Source organism: Lepus europaeus, chromosome 2 (genome assembly GCF_033115175.1).
Source record: "Lepus europaeus isolate LE1 chromosome 2, mLepTim1.pri, whole genome shotgun sequence".
NCBI classification, from domain to species: Eukaryota; Metazoa; Chordata; class Mammalia; order Lagomorpha; family Leporidae; genus Lepus; species Lepus europaeus.
In genome coordinates, this window is record NC_084828.1 from 105,559,698 (window position 1) to 105,581,722 (window position 22,025).

General features: G+C 37.8%; 1 protein-coding gene across 4 annotated transcripts in view; it reads right to left on the minus strand.

Moving 5' to 3' along the window:
- NAALADL2 (N-acetylated alpha-linked acidic dipeptidase like 2) overlaps positions 1-22,025 on the minus strand; it is a 1,471,888-nt gene that overhangs the window by 1,355,923 nt on the left and 93,940 nt on the right. For all 4 annotated transcript variants that reach the window (XM_062211686.1, XM_062211675.1, XM_062211678.1 and 1 more), the window contains exon 2: positions 19,352-19,414. The gene's annotated coding sequence lies outside the window, so the exon portion shown is untranslated. The remainder of the gene's footprint in view (positions 1-19,351; positions 19,415-22,025) is intronic.

A 22,025-nucleotide genomic window follows, 5' to 3' on the forward strand; every position in this document is an offset into this window, starting at 1 on the left:
ACCTATAAAGAAAGTTTACAAGGGCCGGCGCCGTGGCTCAATAGGCTAATCCTCGACCTAGCGGTGCCGGCACACCAGGTTCTATTCCCAGTCGGGGCGCCGGATTCTGTCCCGGTTGCCCCTCTTCCAGGCCAGCTCTCTGCTGTGGCCCGGGAGTGCAGTGGAGGATGGCCCAAGCGCTTGGGCCCTGCACCCCCATGGGAGACCAGGAGAAGCACCTGGCTCCTGGCTTTGGATCAGCACGATGCGCCGGCCGCGGCGGCCATTGGAGGGTTTTAAATTCTACTCTTAGTTTTAAATTCTACTTAGCTTTAAATTCTCTTAGCTTTAAATTCTACTCTTAGTTTCTCTGTCTATAAAATAATACAGTTTCTCAATGATAGGTGGTTTTTAAATAAGATGTTGCTTACAAAGCACTTAGCTGGAAGCACTCACTGTCTATAACTCTACTTCTCAAATAAATTAATTAATTAATTAAAAATTAAAAAAGAATTTATGACTTGAAAGCTTGTTGTCATAATAAGAAGGAATATATCTTTCTCTATAAAAATATTTATCCTTTGATTGGATATTGTAATTATTGTGGTTGAATAGAAGATGTCTTGAGGGAGAGATTAAATTGAGTTTGGTGAAAAAGATCTGGAGGCAACAAAAGAACCACAGACAATTACTGTCTTATCTCATTTGAGTCCAATATATGAGAACACTACAAAAAGCTGGTGGCATTTGACTAAGCAGTTAAGTCACCACTAGCAGAGTGCCTGGTTTGAATACCAGCTTCTCCACTTCCAACCTTGCTTTCTGTTAATGTGAACCTTTGGAAGCGGCAGATGGTTCAACTACTTAGATTCCTGCCTCCCACCTGGGAGATCCAGAGTTCCTTGCTCCTAGGTTCAGCCTAGCCCAGTCTTTGCTATTGCAAGCATTTGGGGAATGACCAGTGGATGGGAGATCTTTCTCTGCTTGTCTATGCCTGTGAACGTCAAATGAAAACAAATATTGTTTTAAATTTGTGGATAATGTAATTAAAAGATAACTGTTTTAATGCTAAAGATTATGACAACAGTGAATATTTTCCTCATAATACACATCTTCCATAAATTTTTTTGAAGACCCTATGCAAACCTAGGTAGGATAAGACTTCTCTAAAGAAGACACAAAAAGTAAATAACAGTGATGGGGTGCAAGAAAATGCTCCTCCAAAATAGAGCATCGTGAAAATTGAAAAAAGAGCAGAAGCAGGAAGGTCACTCTGTGACCTTCTCCCACCTTTCTCCTGTGAGATTTGCTATCAAATAATTTTCTGACCTACTTCCCCTGAAAGTAGGTCATAAAATCCTCATTCCAGAGGGTATCATTGATAACTTCTTTAAATGTCCTTAAGTCTTATGTTCTTTACTTGTAAAATAGGATATTTATAATGTAACAGGTTTTTAATAATATTCTTTAATATCTGATATATTTATCTTCATGTAGGATACAACTGAATTTTTATTAACTCTTTTAGCTTTGATTTTGTAAAAAAAAAACACAGAAATTTTTACTTCACATGTCAAATATGACATGAAAAACATTACTAGTTAAATTAAAAATCACCAGTATTATATTTAAGGACAGAGAAGTTACCTAACACTCATCAGGTAAAAACATCTTTAAACGTTAAAAAATAAAAATCACACATTCCTGAAAAAAAATTATGTGAAAACACAGACTGTTCATTTTTAATTTAATTACAAGAAATATAAAATTACTCTAACTCTAAACATGCGTAAGTTTTTTCAGGAACATGTAAAAGCATGGGAAGCATTTATCACTTTTTTTAATGCGCTACTTAGATGAAGATAAATACACTATTATGTTAAACAGTATTATCAAAGCTCACTAATTCCCAACTAAACCTAAATAGAATGAATTAAAACACAGAGCAAAAAGTTTTCTGATTTATAAACTTAATGATTCCATACATATTTCCATTAAGTACCAGTAGGTAATAATATATTTTTTCTTATACATTTTGGAGCAGTGTAAAATACACACATCATAGTCCATTTTTGGGGTCTTAAGCCTGAGACTGTCCCCTGACCAGCAGTGGCCATTACAGACACTCCCCAACAAGGTGAATGGGAAAGGTAAGGTCGATGGGTGATGAACACACCACAAGCACCTGTGAGTTCTGTAGAAGCAGGAACCGCTTTATTGAGGAAGCATACAGGCTTATAAAGCTTATGAAGGACATGTGCAGTAGGGGAGCCAATCAGTGAAAAGGTCACGCAGGCACGGGTGGACCACGCACAGGGGCACGTTAAGCGAGGTATAGGGATCATGCACTATCCACGTGTCCGGAAATAAATCGGACCTATCCCTGCAGGTGGTCCGATCTCCCACGGTTTAACCGCAATGGCCATAGACATGCCCCCCCAATCATCCGCCAGCGCCATGTTGTTAGGGAATATTTTAGGCAATGCCCAACATTCCATAATTCCTTTGACAGTGAAAATATAGTTGATGCTAAGAAAAACTATGATCACTTCCTGCTTTTTTTATTATTAATTTTAAATTTACAAAAAAACTGTAGTAAGTACAGTTACCATATGCCTCTGACCTCATCTTACATATTAATATTTCATATTAGAATATTTGTCACAAATAAAGAACCATATTCAGATTTCCAAATTTTTTAATCCAAACTTCTTTTATCCCTTCCATCATACTTCAAGCCTCTAGTAACCAACAATCAGTTGTTCAGATTGAGTTTCCAATTTGATTTTATTTTAGCTCCCACACACAAGGGAGAATATGTAGGATTTGTCTTTCTATGCCTGGCTTACTTCACTGAACATGACGTCACCAATTCCAACCAATTTCCTACAAATGATAAGTATTAATTTTTTTAGCCAAATAATATTCCATTGTATATGTATAACATATTTTCTTTATCCATTCACCTCATCATGAACACTTTGGTTGATTCTATATTTTGGCTATTGTAAATAGTGCTGCTATAAACATGGTAGAGTGGGTACCTCTTTAATACAATGAGTTCATGTCTTGTGTGTATATATCTAGTAGTAAGATTGCTGGAAAAACTGTAACAGCTTTTAGGATTTCATTAACCAACATACAATTTAATTTGTTTTGATATCTTTATTCTATGTCTTATCATAATCATCTCTCTAATTATTCTAACACTTCACATTTTGGGCATTATGGCCATTTGCATACAGTTTTGTCTCCCCACCTCCTAAACCAATAGCAGCAAGGATCTGTCTTATTCATTTTGCATTTCTAAGAATATTCACTCTTTTTTTAAAAAAAGATTATTTATTTGTTTGAAAGGCAGAGTTGCAGAGAGAGAGACGGGGGGGGGGGGTCTTTCGTCTACTGGTTCACCCCCCCAGATGGCCACAATGGCCAGAGCTGTGAAGATCCGACGCCAGGAGTCAGGAGCTTCTTCCAGGTCTCCCATGTTGGTGCAGGGTCTCAAGGACTTGGGCCATCTTCTACTGCTTTCCTACACCATGCAGAGAGCTGGATCAGAAGTGGAACAGCCAGTACTCAAACAAGCACCCATATGGGATGCCAGTGGCCCGACATGAGCTGCATCAAACTGAGGCTGCCTTTTGTCTGACCCTGTTTCCTGTAGTTGTTCAGAGGCACATGCAGGTGTTCTAGACCTCTAACTGCATAACAGGATGTTATTGAGGTTATCTGTTGTTTGAATTCTATGTAGCCTTTTGTTTGTTAGGCCATACTGATTCTGTGTAACTATCTTCAAGCTTGTGAGGCTGGGGGTATATATACTCGTTTCTTGCTGTGTTCGGGGCCGGTGGTTGAAGAGCCTCTCAAGGAGGTGGCCTCCGGTCCCTTGTAGCCAAGCTCCCTACCTTGGCTTGAGGGCTTCAAGGCATTAAACGTTGGTGAACAGACCGAGTGCTGTGTCTCCGCTTAGCTGTCGAGTGGCCGCCGACATGCCAGCACTGCAGAAGGTGGCTTAACCCATGCCACAGCACTGGCCCCAAACATTCACTGGTAACATAAAACTTGGGGGCCAGTGCTGTGGCGCAGTGGGCTAAAGCCCTGGCCTGAAGCGCCAGCACCCCATATGGACACCAGTTCTAGTCCCGGCTGCTTCTCTTCTAATCCAGCTCTCTGCTATGTCCTAGGGCAGCAGTAGAAGATGGTTCAAGTCCTTGGGACCCTGTACCCACGTGGGAGACCCAGAAGATGCTCTGGCTCCTGGCTTTGGATCGGCACAGCTCTGGCCGTTGCAGCCATCTGGGGAGTGAACCAACAGATGGAAGACCTCTCTCTCTATCTCTTCCTCTCTCTGTAACTCTTTCAAATAAATAATAAATAATAAAATAAATTTAAAAAATCATAAAACTTGTTCATTAAATGCTGACTGAAATAGAATTTAGGTCACCCATGTAAAACTTGATACTTAAAACCTATTAGAGGAAAAAACAGTACGTTTGGACACATGAAAATCTACCAATTAATAACTGCATCACCTTCAGCAAAAACTATCCATCAGGACCTCAAGTTTATCATCTGAAATGCATGTATGTAGCTACCCATCCTGTCCCTACTGATGTCACAACTAAACTAATACATGTGAAAACACTGAGAAAATTATAAATCACTATGCAATTTATTCAGTGCCCCATACATTATTGATTTTTAGTAAAAATAAACTCATACCTAGGTCTGTTAGGAATTCATTTATCTACTAAAACTTTTAGGCCAAATAAATACGTTTGTCATCCAGAATGTGAAATTACTTATTATTAATCAGAAAACAATATTTTATTTTACAAAAAGCAGAGACTCTGAAATTGGACTTTTAGACTCATATTTCATTTCATAATTTACTACTCATGTCAGTTAATCTTCCTGAATGCTATCTTTTTCACTAGTATGCAAGAGCAGCTAAGAATAATAATAAGATGGTTCTCAGAACTTTGGGAAAGATAAAATATTTGGGAAAGATAGAATCATTCTGTTTTCTGTTTAAGAAATATGGCATCTATAGAAAAGCATCAATAAGAACAGTTAAATTGCCAATAATTCAAGAATTCAGAGACAAATACTATCAGTAATTTGGTCTATGTTCTTCCAGTCTTGTGCCTATGTATATGCATATAAAGTTTAACCTAATTTTTACTGTACAATTAGTAAAATTCTGTATTTTTTTCACCAAACACATCAGATATTCCATATAGTATTATAGGTATCCTTGAAAAATATCAAGTTTAAGAATTATCTAATTCCATACTACGGCTTCCCCATAATTTATTAAATAGATACCTATCTTCCTTCAGAAATTACATTCAACTTCAGGCATTACTTCAATTGATGTAATTCAGAGAAACAAAAACTTGATACTCATTTAGCTTGTGCAGCCTTAGTACAGGTAAATGTATCACTTTTGTTAGGCTTTTCAAAATGCTAAAACCATTTTAAAACTTGTATTATTGGATTCTTGAAACTCCAGGATTTCTGGGAATCTGGGTTACGTATCATCTTTCTTGCATTAAACATATAATTCATGAATGACTTGCCTAATTCCTTAGATTTAACCCTTTTACTTTTATTTTGATTTTGCATATTTGTACCACTCTTACATCACTTTTCAACAGTCTGCTTGGCATTCTTTCCAGTTTTGCAGGTGTAGATGGCTTGATACAGATATGACTGCAAAGCTAAGTGGTCATGAGTAAGAACCCTAATACATATGAAATATACCCTTTTTGTTAATTTTTAAAATCATTTTATTTTTTTAAAGTTGTATTTGGTTTCAATATATTAGAAAATGAAATTTTATTATTTTTTATCTGCAAAAATAAATAAATAAAAATTATCCCATTGTACAGATTTTGGTTGTTTCTCATTTTATGCTTGTCTGGTTAATAATAAACATCAAAATTTTGAAGATTTATATTTAGTTTGGATTCCCTCTTTAGGAGGTGGTTCTAAAATGAGATGTCTGTATCAAGGGTTATCAACATTTTAAAGACTGTGGACACATATTGTCAAACTGCTTTTCCAAAAGATTATACATCTTTATATTGCATTACTTTGTTATCCTTTTCCACCTCTAGCTTTGCACTTCAAGAACTTGGTAAATTCAGTAAAGCAAATACTCAGAATACATTCATAATTCCTTTGTAATTTACTATTTCAATATTTAAATGTCATAAGTTGAATGTCTTTGAGAGTATGTCAAAATGAAATCACAATTATATCAAATCCTACTTAATCTACAGTTTAAACAGCTGTAACTATCTCCACTAAACTTCATTATAATTATACTTAATTCGGAACTCCAGAAGGAAGAAGAATAAGGAGGAGGAAGAAGAGGTAGAGAAGATGGGAGGAGAAAGAGACAAAGAAAGAAATGCTTACATCAGAAATTCTAAGATTTGGCATATTTGGGGATCAGAAAATAATACTCCAACATATGCTGCTTTGGACTTCAAAATGAGAGCATCCAAGGAGCAGCAAAAGCAGGGTAGGGTTTTGTCTAAAGTTCTTTAATCTACTGAAAGATGGAATCCACCAAAGAAGAAAACAGTGTGTTTCAATCACTTTACTGAAATTGTATTAACCAGGGAGGGTTAAATGCCTTTTACAGAAAACGGAAAATGAAACACCACATGCAGACCTCAAAGAAACTTTTCCCCTGGCCATTGTCTCTTTTTAGGTATATTCATTTTCCTTAAGGATCACTTACTACCTTTCTGAAATTGCACACATCCCCCACTATTCTTTCCCCTCTACGAAGAGGGTATTCAAGCCTCAATTATATGTCTTTCTTTTAAGTTTCATATTTTGTATGGTTTCTGCACCCATGTATATTCATTTTCTCCTGTTAACATGCCTATTATCATTCAGTCTACTCAATTACTGAACTTTCACAGGGATGGTATGAACTTGCCTACAGGAGTCATACAGATCTGAGGAGAGAAACAGAAATTACACCCAAGGATATATGCTAACTTGCAATACTATTTTCATTTTGATTCTTTTTCTTAATCACTAAAATGGGAGAAATAGCTTTATTAATTTTATTGTCTTTGACATTTATTTGAAAGAGACAGAAGGAGGAACCACAGGGTCAGAGAGCATCCAACAGTTCACCTCCAAATGCTTGTAAAAGCTAAGGCTGAGCAGGGTTGAATCCAGGAGCCAGGAATACAATTCAAGTCCCCCATGTGGATGGCAGGAACTCAATCACTTGAGCTTTCACAGATACCATGTAGAGTCTATATTAAGGGGAGTCAAAATGCTAGAGCTGAGAACCAAACCTGGGTACTCCAGTGTCAGATACAGCCATCTTAACAACTATGCTAAACATATGCTCCATATCTGCTTTTCTAGGTTGTTATAAAGCTTATCAATGTGACAGTTAGAGGCAAACAGTTGGTGCTCAATAATAATAAATGATTTTTTTTAGGATTATACAACTGATATTCTAATTGTACCAAAGTGACATAGAACAAAACCTATATAGAATGATTACATTTTTTTAGTTCCACTTTATAAAATTAAATTTGTGTACCAACACTGAATAGTCTAATGAACGACAAAATGCCTCAATATTCTTTTTGAAAAGTGAGTAAATTTCTAGAGGCCAGCATTGTGATACACTGGATGAAGTATTCTGCTTACATGTCAGCATCCCATATCAGAGTGTCAGAGTCCCCACGACTCTGGTTCTGATCCAGCTTCCTGCTAATGTGCCTGGGAAAGCAGTGGAAGATGGTCCAAGTACCTATGCTCCTGACACCCATGTAGGAGACCGAGATGGAGTTCCAGTCTCTTGGCTTTGGCCCAGTCTTGGTCTTTGCAGCCATTTGAGGAGTAAACCAGAGGATGGAAGATTTGTTTCTTTCTATGTCTCTCCCTCTGTCACTCATTCAACTAAATATAAAAAATCTTAAAAAGAAAATGCAGTAAATTTCTGGTTAAACACATCTTTATCTCTCTTCTGTCCACATACCCTACTAAAACAAGAATATAGAAATTTTATAAAAATACTTGACACAAAAGCAAAAAGAACAGGAATCAGGCAAAAATCAGAAATTTCAAAGGCCTATATGAGGAAGAAGAGGGATGAAAGAATGGCCAACTACATTAGCAGAGCATAAGGTTATAATTTAGGCGGGCACCGTGGCTCAATAGGCTAATTCTCTGCCTGCGGCACCAGCACACGGGGTTCTAGTCCCGGTTGGGGTGCCAGATTCTGTCCCGGTTGCTCCTCTTCCCTTCCAGCTCTCTACTGTGGCCCAGGAGTGCAGTGGAGGATAGCCCAGGTCCTTGAGCCCTGCACCCACATGGGAGACCAGGAGGAAGCACCTGGCTCCTGGCTTCGGATCGGCGCATCACGCCGGCCATAGAAGCCACTTGGGGGGTGAACCAACGGAAAAAGGAAGACTTCCTCTCTCTCCCTCTCTCTCTCTCTCTTAACTCTGCCTGTCAAAAAAAAAAAAAGTATAATTTAAGAGGGTGTAGAGGAAGATTTCTATGCAAAATAAGTTAATTTTCATTATAGATTTCCTGAGAGATCAGAACTTGGAGTACCAGATGTTATACAAATCAGGAGAGAACTTAGAGATTTAAAACGGAGGCACTGGTTCAATGTTTATGTAAGTTCCCTTTCTCTGTTTTACTCTTAAAAACCCATATTTAAGGGTTACTAATATGTGGGAAATGCTTTCAACATTAAAGAGACTTAAAGAAATAAACAGAAGAAAAAAGAGAAGTAGGAGGAAACAATATACAAGGTTAGAGAGTTCAACAAAATATAATTAATATGGTATACCATCAAACAAGAATGTGATATCATAAAATATAAGTAATTATAAAGCAAGCTTTACTAAAAGTTACAATATAATTATTATAAAAGATAAAATCAAGGAATTTCTGAGACACAACAGAAATTGGGAAAAACAAGAAATAAAGAGAAAAAAAAATCAGAAAATTTTTCGGGATGGCCATCATTTTTCCCCACGGGAGTTTCAGAAATAAAAACATTAGAAGCTGGAAAATCCAAATAATAATTATAACAATAACAAGAAAATTACCAAACCAAAACACCAACTTGAAAGGCACAGATGCCAAAGAGATTATAAATTTTCTTAGAAAAGAAACAGTAACTATCACAATGGCTTCTGACTTTTCCACAGAAATAGTACAAGATAATAGAGACTTCTGAATGCGAGGAAGCTGCTCTATTCTGCCAACCCATCAACTAAGTGTGAAAGTAAAATAAATAACTTTTCCTAGGCTCCCTTTCTGGAACACTATTGGATGCAGGTATCACCATTGCCTAATGTAACAAAGCAGAACAATTCGAGGATCACAATTACACCTGGCCTAAATGAAGCAGTTAAAACTGATCCAAGCATCAAAAGAGCCAGAACATGGGTAACTAACTCCAGGCCAAAAATGAAGAAAAATTAAGCCTCTGCCTGCGACACTGGCATCCCATATGGGCACCAGTTCGTGTCCCGTCTGCTCCTCTTCTGATCCAGCTTCCTGCTATGGTCTGGAAAGCAGCAGAAGATGGCCCAAGTGCTAGGGCCCAAACACCAGTGTGGGAGACCCCAAAGAAGCTCCTGGCTCCTGGCTTCAGATCAGCCCAGCTCCAGATATTATGGTCATTTGGGGATTGAATGAACAGATGAAAGACCTTTCTCTCTGTCTCTCCCTCTCTCTGTAACTCTACCTCTCAAATAAATAAATAAACTCTTAAAAAGATAATCTTTAATTTAAAAAGTAAAGAAAAATTTTAATATATCCAGTCAGTTATTTAATGAATTTGGTAATTTAAGAAGGCAATCGATAGCCACTTAGTAGGTCTGTTGTAGAACATTTGGACACAAATATCAACAGATACACTGAAAGCTAAGCAAGCAAAAAAAGTATATGATTTTTCCAGGATATTTATTTTATATATATGAGAAATGAAAAACAAGGTGTTGCAGCATATTAAGCCACAGCCCAAATGGCACAGCATCCCATATGAGCAATGGTTTGAGTCTTGAGTATTCTGCCTTTGATCCAGCTCCCAGCTAATGTACCTGGGAAAGCAGCAGAAGATGGCCTAATTGCTTGCACCTCTGCCACCCACATGAGACTGGGAAGAAATTCCTGGCTCCTGGATCTAGGCTTTAGACTGGTCTAGCTCCAGTCATCTTTGTCTTTCAGAGAGTGAACCAGTGGATGGAAAATCTGTTTCTCCCTCTATCTAGCTGTAACTCTGCCTTTCAAATATATAAACTTAAAAAAAAAAGCTCTTTTCCTCATTAGTTTTATAAAGGTTGACCACTATCATGAAGGACAATAACTATTTGGACTAGAAAGTTTTTGACTAACTGACTACTTCAGAGGAAACTAATGATTATTGATGTTCTCCATCATGGGAAAGCAACTGTGCCTAAGACAGAAATTTGGCAAAAATAGCCAAACTGTGCAAGACCACTCCCAATGTCATCTTAGTATAATGATTCAGAACTCGTTTTGGTCTTGGCAAGACAACAGGCTTTGGCATGAATTATGATTGGATTATGCTAAGAAAAATGAACCCAAACATAGACTTGTATGACATGGCCTGTATGAGAAGAAAAAGATCTCAAAGAAACAGTGAAAGGACCCATAAGAACAGGATGAGCAAGGTCAAGGGAACTGCTAAGGCCAGTATTGGTGCTGGCAAAAAGTGATCTGGAGATTGGTAACAGCCAAAGCAGTAAAGCTTTTGCAGTGACTTTATCTACAGTGATTTTGCAAATTTTTCTTGGGAATTAATAAAATGTAGAAACTTGCAATAAACAAAAAGTAGCCATTTTCAATCTTGTAATTTTTTCCCTCCTGATAGCTCTCAGATTCTATACTTATTTCTCCATTTTTGCAACATATGTATTATCCACTGATGACTTGTTTTGTGGGTTGATAATTTTAATTGATTAAAACCTATCTCAATAGCCCCAAGTACTTCCCTTAATTAGAAAGTTAGATCACATTTATTTATTAAACTATTGGTTGTAACACTTATTAAGACATGTACTATGATTGTTTCTCTTTCTCTTTTTAAAGATTTATTTGAGAAGCACAGTTACAGAAAGAGAGGGAGACACAAAAAGAGAGAGAGGTATCTTCCACCCACTAACTCATTCCCCAAATGGCCCCAGTAGCCTATGCTGGGTCATTCTAAAGCCAGGGGCTGGAACTCCATCTGGGTCCCCCATGTGGGTTCCAGGGGTCCAAGGTCAGCTGAGATTCTAACTAGCACCCATCTGGAATGCCAGCATTGCAAGCAGTGGCTTTATCTGCTAGACACTATACAGGCCCCAAATGGCTACCTCTTAAGAGTAGGACTGGATTAAGCTCAGGAGAATGATAAGAGACATTAAAGGTTTACTCAATTTTTTTTTTCATTTTAAGCATGTATAATTATTAAAGGATGTTTATAATTTCACAATGATTAATGATGATTAATTTTTACAAATAAGTTAATAAAAGCAACCATGAAATTTTGTTCATTTTGAAGGTAAAATGAGAAAGAGAAAGAAAAAAGGGGCTGAGGCAGGTACAGGGAGATAAAACAAATGAAGGAAAAGTGAAAGAGAAACAACATCGAGAGTAGTCATAAAACATCTTAGAAACCAGCTTTCTTAAAATGCTTTTAATTAAATGTAAAAGAGGTAATCAAAGTAATTTAACCTGATTGCTAATTAGTGTCTCTGGAATGAGTTAATTGTTGTACTATATTTGTAAATATGAAATAAGTATCAGTAAAATATAGCTAATTACCTAGATAGTATTTCTTCATTCACTCTCCATCAGCACTGTAATTTAACCTACTTCATCTGGTACATGAAGTCCACAACTCCCTCAGCCAACCACCCTGCCTCTAATTCCAGTCTACACTAATTTTTAGAAGACCCTATCATTGTAGAGATACTCCAGGCTTAAGAACTTGCAACAGGGGATTGGACGTTTGGCACAGTAGATAAGCCATTGCTTGGGGAGCCCATATCTCATATCAGAGTGCACGAAGTCTTATTTCCAATAGTGGCTTCATCCCAGCCCATCCCCATCTGTTGAGGAAATTTGGGGAATAAACCAGCAGATGGGAGATCTCTGTCACTGTCTCTACCTTTCAAATTTAATTAATTAAGTAATTAATTTTAAACAAACTTGGCAACAATCCACTGCCTAGAGTTTAAAGTTTTCTGCCTGGTTTTGAAAGCTTTGACTCTACCTACATCTGCTCACATCCAGTTACTTCCAAGGACAAGTCTGTTCCACTTACTAACATCTCCTTTTAGCATTGTCCTTCTCCCTGACATTACTGGCTAAACGACTGCCTCAACAGTTCATGCTACTGGTCACCAGAAAGTTTTCTATTTACCTCTTTCCTATCTACCTGAATTGTCTCCATCTATCATCATAGTCCAGCTCAAGCCATATTATCTCTAAAATGCCTTCCTGAAAATCCCATGGCACACATATTTATACTTAACCTATCTTTAATGGTTCTCAGAGTCTTCACTTCACACTCCTGTTTTCTAATTTTGTATTATTTTTTCACTGCTTATTTTGATTCCCCATAATTATAAATAGTTGTGTGTGACAGAAAACACACTAAACTCTTCTATATTCCATAATGAATCAAATCATAAGTGGAGCCTGGTTAATGCTTTTTTGATTAATTGCTTTCAAAAAAGGAGTTTTTATAAAATCCAGTGCATTTTCATGCATAAGTCACATATTCAGGATATGTTTAATGACTGACTGATTAACCCGCTTTAAATTCACTAAATAAATATATTGAACTTATCAAGCTGTCAAATCCCTTGAATATTAACCTCCATATTACTTAAGAATCACCTTTCAAATTCTGACATAAATCTGTGCTTTAGCACATGTCAAATGTGTTTTCCCATATTTCAATTTTCTAATTTAGAAGAAAATAAATCAGAATGTAAAAACTTTTTAAAAGGTCATTCAGATATATAGTAATCAAGAAAGTGTTACCAGAATTCATCACTAAATTCTCTTTATTATTTATATCTTGCTTCATTCTTAATTATAACTGCATGGAATTAAAGTTAAATAGAATATGAACTACAGCAGGTATTCAGAAGAGGTGATTCACAAAATATTTCCTTATAATTTATGTTAGCTGAATTTTAATATTTCAGATACTCAGAATTTGAAGTTAAAGAACAATATAGTAAAAGAAAGAAATATTAGAAAAACTTTGATTCCACCAGATACAAAATCAAATTTCAAGAACAACAAATATGTATCCTAAACAGAAACTGTGTCATTCCAGTTTTGAGAGGCATTTTAATTTAATTCTCCGCTTCTACGTTCATAAGACAAAAGGAATATAGGTCACAGCTATTAAAAGAAGAAAATTAGAATGAATTTTCCATAGACAAATGAACAACATTTATGAATGAGAAAACCCAAATGTAAAGTCCCTACCCTCATATTGTTACCTGGCCCTAGCAACAGGTTCTCAAGAGCCACACTGTGTTACTGAGAAAAGGCTTTGTCTTAATGCAAAAGAATCACATCTGTCACAGTTACTAGAGATTTGCATTAGTATATTGAAGGAAAACAGAACCCCAATTGGGCTTTTTGGCATGAATAGAATAAAGTAGCTTACACCCCTCTATAGAGACAATTAAAACAATTAAAGTTTTGTCAAAAAGCCAACTTCAAGTGCTGTGTGTAAAATTCACAAGAAGTCTTCCTGCTAGAGTTATATTTGACTACTGTAACTTTCATATTATAGTATTGTATTGTCCCACTTGCTCAGAAAGTTTGTGGACAATTACATCTAGTAACTTAAAGAGAATATTTGGCACAGAGAATTTGTTAAATTGCACGTTATGCATTCCTGCCAAGGTAATGTTATAGAACAGGTGCTGTCAGAGTCAGGGGGTAGAAACAAAAGAAAGAAACCAACAGACAGAATAAGCACAGGGAAGGACCCTGAAACAACACAGCCTGAGCCTGTTACCACCACCTGGCCCAGCCAGACACCAACCAATCCGACTGATGGTCCAGCTTACAGGTGTCCCATTGGCAGGCCTGGCCATACCTGCGCATTTTTATTTTTAATCTCTTTCTCTTGATAGAAGAAAATCTGTTTTTTGAACTTGGGGCCCAATTTGCTATAACAAATATATAAGAAATTAGTGGGTTTTTTTTTTTCTTATTCTTTTGGTCTCCTTTTTATAGTAAAGGAACTAATCATTTTTGTTTCATTCATTAGAAATTCCTATGTTCTTTTAAACAATATATCTGATAAGTTGTTATAGATTTTTGGATGATTTGTTTGGACTCTTTATTCAAAATATCATTTCTTAAATTTTAGTTAATAGAAATTCATATTTGTTATTGACAGATGGTCACATTTTCACTAAAAACACATTTCTGTGGGATTATGAAGATGCTTAAAATGCAGTTATTTCACCTGCACCAGCTATATACCAGAAATTAATGGCTGCTAAACTGAATCAGATACCATGAGTTAGCTACCACCAAGTTCTGAACATGGATGGAGGCACTGGGTGGCAAGCTCCTAGGCTAAATCTCCCTAGAGTGAAGCACCAATGCTCATTAGGACTTCTGCGGTGCATGAGCATGGCCATGGCATGGCCAGGCCAGGCCCAGGGGCTCCGCATGCACACCTGCCCCCGGGTGCCCCCGTCTGAGCTGCATGGAATGGAGCCACACAGAGCCGAGTCTGCGAACTAACCTGAGCCAGGGCCTGCGGAGCCAGCCGGCAGGTGTCCCAGGGATGGTAGCACAGGGAGGGACCTGGCACACGCGCACGTGGCCCCAGCCACGGCCATGGCGGACAGCGACCCCGCGAGGTGTGCAGCGGTGGCGGCTCCCGGACCAGGGGGCACCAAGGAGGGGTCAACATGGAGCGCGCCTAGATCCAGGAGGCGCAGGACCGGCTGCAATGCCTGCAGGAGGACTTCATCTATAGCCTGCAGGCACTGGAGGAGTGGGACTGTGGGCTGGAGCATGTGCACAGCTGCCGCCATGATGCCACTGTGCCCAGGGCCAGCCATGAACAGGCTGCTGTCGCGCGAGGAGGGGGAGTGGATCCTGGAGCAGCTCGCGTGGCCACCACAGCCCCCTCCCCCCAGCAAGAGGACTGTTGGGAACCAGACGGAGAGGGACCAGGCTGCCAACGATGATGCCGGCGGCCTCTTCTCCAGCGGGCCCTGCGAGAGGGGCAAATAAGATGGCACCCAGAGGAAGTAAGATGGGCAGAATCCAAAGTTGTTTACCACTAAAACTAATTGGCTGCGCAACATCAGGGGAGGTAACAAAACTAGTGACAAGTGTATAGACATATGGCTAGTCCTATAGAAATCCCCCCGTAAGGTGATCTTTTAAGTGACTGGTTGGTCCTTAGCCCTGCCCCAATGACTCTGCAGTTTTGTGCTATAAAAGGTTCTGTTACACATGAAATAAATGAGACCCTGCTTCGACTGGGCTCCACAAACCCTGATTGTCCCCTGGGTTTGGGGAAGGCTGAGTGGCAGGTGGCGCACTTTCCCCTCCTCGGTTAAGGCAAGCTGCGGGCAGCCTGCCTAATTCTCTGGTGGTGGCAAGGAACAGGCACCGCAGACTTCCTGTTATGGAATACCAGGCAGTCAATAGTCCCCCATTCTACTGTCCTTACTTCTGCTGCTTTTCTCTACTCTTGTTTTAGGCTGTAATAAACTTGGCCATTCTAACCTGTACTCTGATTGATAGCAAGCCAAATAAATGTCCATTATTTCAAAATATAAGGCAACAGTTCTTTGAGAACTGCCTCCTCTACTTAGCTTTTACAATTTTAAATATAAAATATAAATATAAATGTTAATTTCCAAATCATTAACCTTAAAAATTGTATTTCATATTGATTTTCATTTTGGGAAAAATATTTTAAACGACCTACCAATATTATTGGGCTTATTGTAACCGTCAGTTTGTGATTCTATCCTGAGACCAGTTTAAAAAAAATAAAATAAAAAATTGTGAGCTGACAACCCTCCATGGAGTCTCAGATAAGCATTCACACTTCTTCCAGATTTTGATGTGGCCACACCAAAAACAATTTCACAGAAATACTCCACTTGTTTCAAGGGCAATCAGGCAGTTAAGATGGCCATAAAATGTGCATTTTAAAGGGATAACCCTACAAAGTATGTCATAAGAAAGTATCCAGAGACCTTTACAATGGTAAGAAAGAGAACCCATGTTGGATTTAACTAAATTCAAAGTCCATACTATACAATAACACACACTCTTAAAAATTTTTGTGTCTTGTAAATTACAGTATCATATTTTCAAAAGACTCCTTATTAAGTGAATCTTTCTACCAAAACAAGTAAAATTCATTTCCCTTGGTACATTATCTAAAAATATCTGGTTAATTTAATACTAGTTTTCATTTCTTCTCTATCTTTATAGAAGAAAGGTTTTGTAATGCATTTTGAATATTTTCTAGAGTTAAAAGAATATTAGATACACTTGTTATTTATTTTTGTTAAAAGTTATTTTCTTTACTTATTCTTAGTTTCCTCCAAACCTGGTTCAGTTTAAGAGATTTTATTAGCACATAATTGTTTCCTTCTAAATAATTAACTTTTAAAATTACATCTCATGTTGATCTCCTTTGAAGAAGATTCCCATTGAGAATCTAGAAGTAAAGGGGACATACTGAAAGGAATTTTGCCATTTGTGCCAACTGATGAGGGAAAGAATAATACTGGCCATAAACAGTCAACCTTTGAGGAAGCATCTGTTAGGTCAACCTAAACATTTTTACAATCTATTATATTGTTCCTCAATATAAAGAAAGCTTGCCATGAGAAAAGTACTACAATAGGTCCTGGGAACTGGTGAATTAATCAAATTCTTGCTTACAGAAACTTTATATTTTAGGAATAAGGCTCATGAGGATATTCACAATCTTCACCTTCCTTAATTCTACATATATGGCTCCCTACCTCAAACACTATATTTCAGACACCATGAACTACTCTGTAATCAAGATTTGAAGCCGAGCTCCCATAAAGGCCTTTAAAGTAGATACTGTCAGGCCCTAGTCTCCCAAATTCTCCATCTGATCTCTTAAATTAAGGTTTTTTTGCAAATCAATCTTTTACCAAAACTCACTAAACTGAGAGAGTGGTACAGCAGGACCCACAAGGTTTTTGATCACAAGACCCAAGAGTTCATTTATCTCTCCTACAATCAGTCTTTTTCAAAAGATTTTTATTTCTTTGAAAGGCACGGTTATAGAGAGGAGAGAGGGAAAGAGGGGGGAGGGAGGAGGGAAAGAGAGAGAGAGACAGAGAGGTATCTTTTTTTATTTGACAGATAGAGTTAGACAGTGAGAGAGAGAGAGTCAGAGAGAAAGGTCTTCCTTCCATTGGTTCACCCCCCAAATGGCTGCTATGGCCTGAGCTATGCTGATCCGAAGCCAAGAGCCAGGTGCTTCCTCCTGGTCTCCCATGTGGGTGCAGGCGCCCAAGCACTTGGGCCATTCTCCACTGCCTTCCCAAGCCACAGCAGAGAGCTGTGGGACTAGAACCAGGTGCCCATTTAGGATGCTGGAGCCACAGGCAGAGGATTAGCCAAGTGAGCCACGTCGCTGGCCTCCGAGAGGTATCTTTCATCACTGGCTCACTCCCCAAATGACCACAATGGCCGATCCAAAGCCAGGAACAGGGAGCTTCATCTAGGTCTCCCAAGTGGGTACAGGAGCCCAAGCACTTGGCCCATCCTCCACTCTTTTCCCTGGCAAATTATCAGGGAGATAGATCGGAAATGAAGTCAAGATTTGAACTGGTGCCCAAATGGGATGCCAGCGCCTAGGCAGGAGCTTTATACACTATGCTACAATGCCAGCCCCTAGATAATGTCTTCATGTTCAGTATTGTCTGTGGGGTTGTTCCAAGAATTTCAGGTCCTGTATAAGTATTATCTACCAAGTAACTTACTGATGCCCATTTTGCCATCATCAAAATTTCCAAAAGAATACCATGTTGCTGACCAATCAAAGAAGGGCCATAAGCACTATGGATCAACCCTGAATCTGCAAATGAACTGAACATGCATCTCTTAACCCCAACTTCAGTCTACCCCTAATCCTTTGAGGAGCCCAGAAATTAGGTGATAGCTGTCTGGCCTCTTGCTCCGCAGTTTGCAGCAAACAGCTACTTTTTCTACTAAACTGATGTCAGTGATTGGCTTACTTTACATTAGACAAGCAGACAGAGATTTGGGGGGATCCAAAACAAATGCAGTATTCTGCCATATCCTGTCACTCCCTGAACACACATCATTCCCTGAACAGTCACTCCCAGGGCTTAGGCGCCAACCTCCTTTCTCATACTGTACCACATGCTATTCCTATCGCTATACTCTTCACCCTATGTTGTCCTCGTACTTGCCTGTTTTCTTAACTGATTCCTACTAGACTGTAAACTCTTGAGAAGTGGATACATATTCTTCACCACTATCTGCTCAGTGTAAAGATTCTAGTACTTAATAATGCTCATTAAATACTTGTGAAACAAATGAGTGAATTGTTCAAACATCTATTTTCCAAATGAAACAATATTGCTAATTTACCCATTCCATGATCCTTCAAATCTATAGTAGGTGTAATAATCTCAAATTATAGCATAATCTATAATTACATGGATTAAAATATCTTAAAGTATAAATAAATGAAGATTTGCTTTCCTTTAATTAATAACTATACAAAAAACAACTCCTGGTAATTTCAAATTAGTTCTATTTTTTCCCCAATCCATATAGACTTAGGATTCAACCACCACTATGATATATTTATATAAGCTAGTTTATATAATTCCTTAGCACAGATCTGGCTTACAGAGTCCTCAACTGTATCAGTTGATGGCTATAATGTTGCTGAACTGATTTACACAGAAAGAAAGAAATAATGTATATAAATGATGTTATACATGTTATATGACACACCTATATATTCAAGATAAATTTAGACACAATGGAGTTGTTTCAACTCATAGGATATAAATATACCAATGTCTTCATTACAAGTGATATTGTTTATTATTATCAGATTAAGCATAAGAGCAAATCATTTAGTTTTACAGTGTTTTGTATTTCATCAGATAATTTCAATGATCAAATATGTAAGTAGACAATTGACATAGTAAATCTTTTTGACAAAAACAGTAGTCACAGAGAGAAAGAAGAAGAGTTTTTGTTTTTTACAATGGTTTCAATGGCTTTGCAAATATTTATAAAAGGTCACCAGCAGAGGGCTTACCTGAGGTCGATTGAAAGAGGCCCTAAACCATCAAATGCTATTTCCAATGTCCACCTGGGAGATCTAAAACAGAGAGTAACAAAGAGAGTTTGTGACAAAGCTGACACATAGTATTCTAGAAGGAGTGAAATCAATTGTGACATTTTTCATTTATTTGTAAATGCCTCTTTGGCACTACACTCACTCAAAAGGACTGCTGCTTTTTACAGAATAGGGGAGGTGATGGTAAAATAGAGGAATCCTGACAGTTGTTTTAATGAGATTCTGCATTGGGGCTATTCTAACACTTTCACCCAACAAGGAGCTTGCCCTTCAATTTCAATATCATAACTCAGTAATTTGGAAAATGCTATCTCTATGAAAAACTAAACCAGCTAGCCTTTAATAGCCATTACACTGTTCACTTATCCCTTTTCTTTCAATTAGAGGAAAACATTCTACAGCAAGTGCTATATCTAAATGTCAGCCATATACATCAATTACCTCTTCTCATTAAAATGGTGTTGTTTTATTAAAAACTGTAATATGCAGTTTGACTGAACAACCCAAGACAGTCTAGAGTAACTCATTGTTTGCTTGGAAATATCTAGGAGTACAATTTAAACCATAATTTTAAAAAGAGTGATTTTTATATTTTGTATTTCTACAAAAAAAGGAAAATTATTGCTAAGGTAAATTTTCATATTCTTTGTAATTTGAGAAACTTTAAAGCAATCTAAAGATCTGGCAATTTATTCACTCAAATGTTCTTTGATGACACACTAAGTGTTAGGTGAAGTTGTGAAGCAACTGCAGTAAATCTACTTTCAAACAGTGAATTATAGGAGCCGGTGATGTGGCATGGCGGATAGACACTGCTTATAGTGTCAGCACCCCATATGGGCACCGGTTCAAGTCCTGGCTGCTCCACTTCTGATCCAGCCTCTACTATGGCCTGGGAAGGCAATAGAGGATGGCCCAAGTCCTTGAGCCCCTGCACCCATGTCCTTGGGCCCCTGCACCCACGTGGGAGACCCTGAGGAGGCTCCAGGCTCCTGGCTCCTGGCTTCGGATCGGCTCAGTTCTGGCAGCTGTGGCTATCTGGGGAGTGAACCAACGAATGGAAGACCTTTCTCTCTCTCTCTCTGCCTCTCCTTCTCTCTTTGTATAACTCTGCCTTTCAAATAAATAAATAAATATTTTTTAAAAACTGAATTATAATGTGTAGGGAAAATGCAATCCAATCCAGAGCTGAGTTAAATACCTATCATCTATTAGCCAACCAATAGATATTTGTTGAACTGCTAAACAAATTATGAGTGGCAATGCAATTCTGCCATTATTGTTTCATAGTTTAGATCCCAGAAAAATAAACTAATTAAGATATTACAGAAGTAACAGTCTAATAAGTTCCCTTTGCCTGTTTATAATATAGAATTAGTAATATATATTGTACAACACTGCTGTGAGTATGAAATATAAGTGCAGGAATAAAGTACTTAGTACAGTTTCTAGCTTACAGTAAGCTGTCAGTAAGTGACAGCTATAATTCTGCAGTTGTGTTTTGACCAAATCAAATGATATCTTTCTCAAATACAAGAATAAAAGTTGCAACATTTGTAGAATTGTTTTTTATGTTAGAATCGTATGATGACCTTTAGATCTATCTCTTCTGCCAATAGCCTCTTTGGAATTTCATTCTCTCACCAGAAAAATGTGACTTATATTCCTACCTTTACATAAAATACCAACCCTTCTTGGCTATAAAAGATGTCTAGCTACTTTAAGTACCCTAAGTAATACAGTCTAATACTATGTCCAATGAATATAGCAGTAAGCAGCACTATTTTAGTGAGGCAGGTTTCTTATGCTGGTAATTTTACCCTTCAAGTCAAAAGTTAGTTTTCAGATAATCTTCAGTAAAGCTCACAAACAAAACTTTTTGAGAAGCTAAATGTGTACATATTCATGAAAACTTTTACTTCCCTTCCTTATTCTGTTTATCTAAAAACAGTTCTAACATACAGAACTTAGCTATGCATTAAAATCACCAGGAGGCTGTTTCTTAGTGTCAGTATTTATATTCAACTCCAGAACAATTAAATCAATGTATTTTTTAAAAGCTCCCCACATGATTCTAATGGATCACTAGGATTCACAGCCACTAGCCTGCTGTCTCATATTGTTTCTTCAATAAACAATTTTGGCTTCCCAACTAAGTCATCTTTTCCTCTTCTTTGCTAGGTAGAGGGCTTCATCTTTGGTGTTCTTTCCTTCCATGTAACTCTCGAGATGAAGAATGTATGCCCAGACTCAAGACAATTCTGATGAGGCACAGTCAATTACAGTGGTTCCCATCACCTCACACCAGGAATGATGAGGGGTATATATGGTATATACGGCAGAAAAGGTGTTCCTGGGTCTTTTAACAGTTTTCCACCCTCCTTCAAAATTCATTTTTTCCCCACTGATTATGGGTGTGATGTCTGCAACTATCTCACGAGCATGAGAAGTTAGTCTAAGGAAAAAGAAAACATCATGAGGATGGTAGAGCAGAAGGCTAGGAAGAAAGAGTCTGTGCAATTTATCTCATTTCCAGATTTGTCATGTAAACTATAAGTAGCAACAAAGAACTTTAAACTTGTATAGCATACTATACATTAAACAAACAGCATTATATCCCAAGACTAAATTT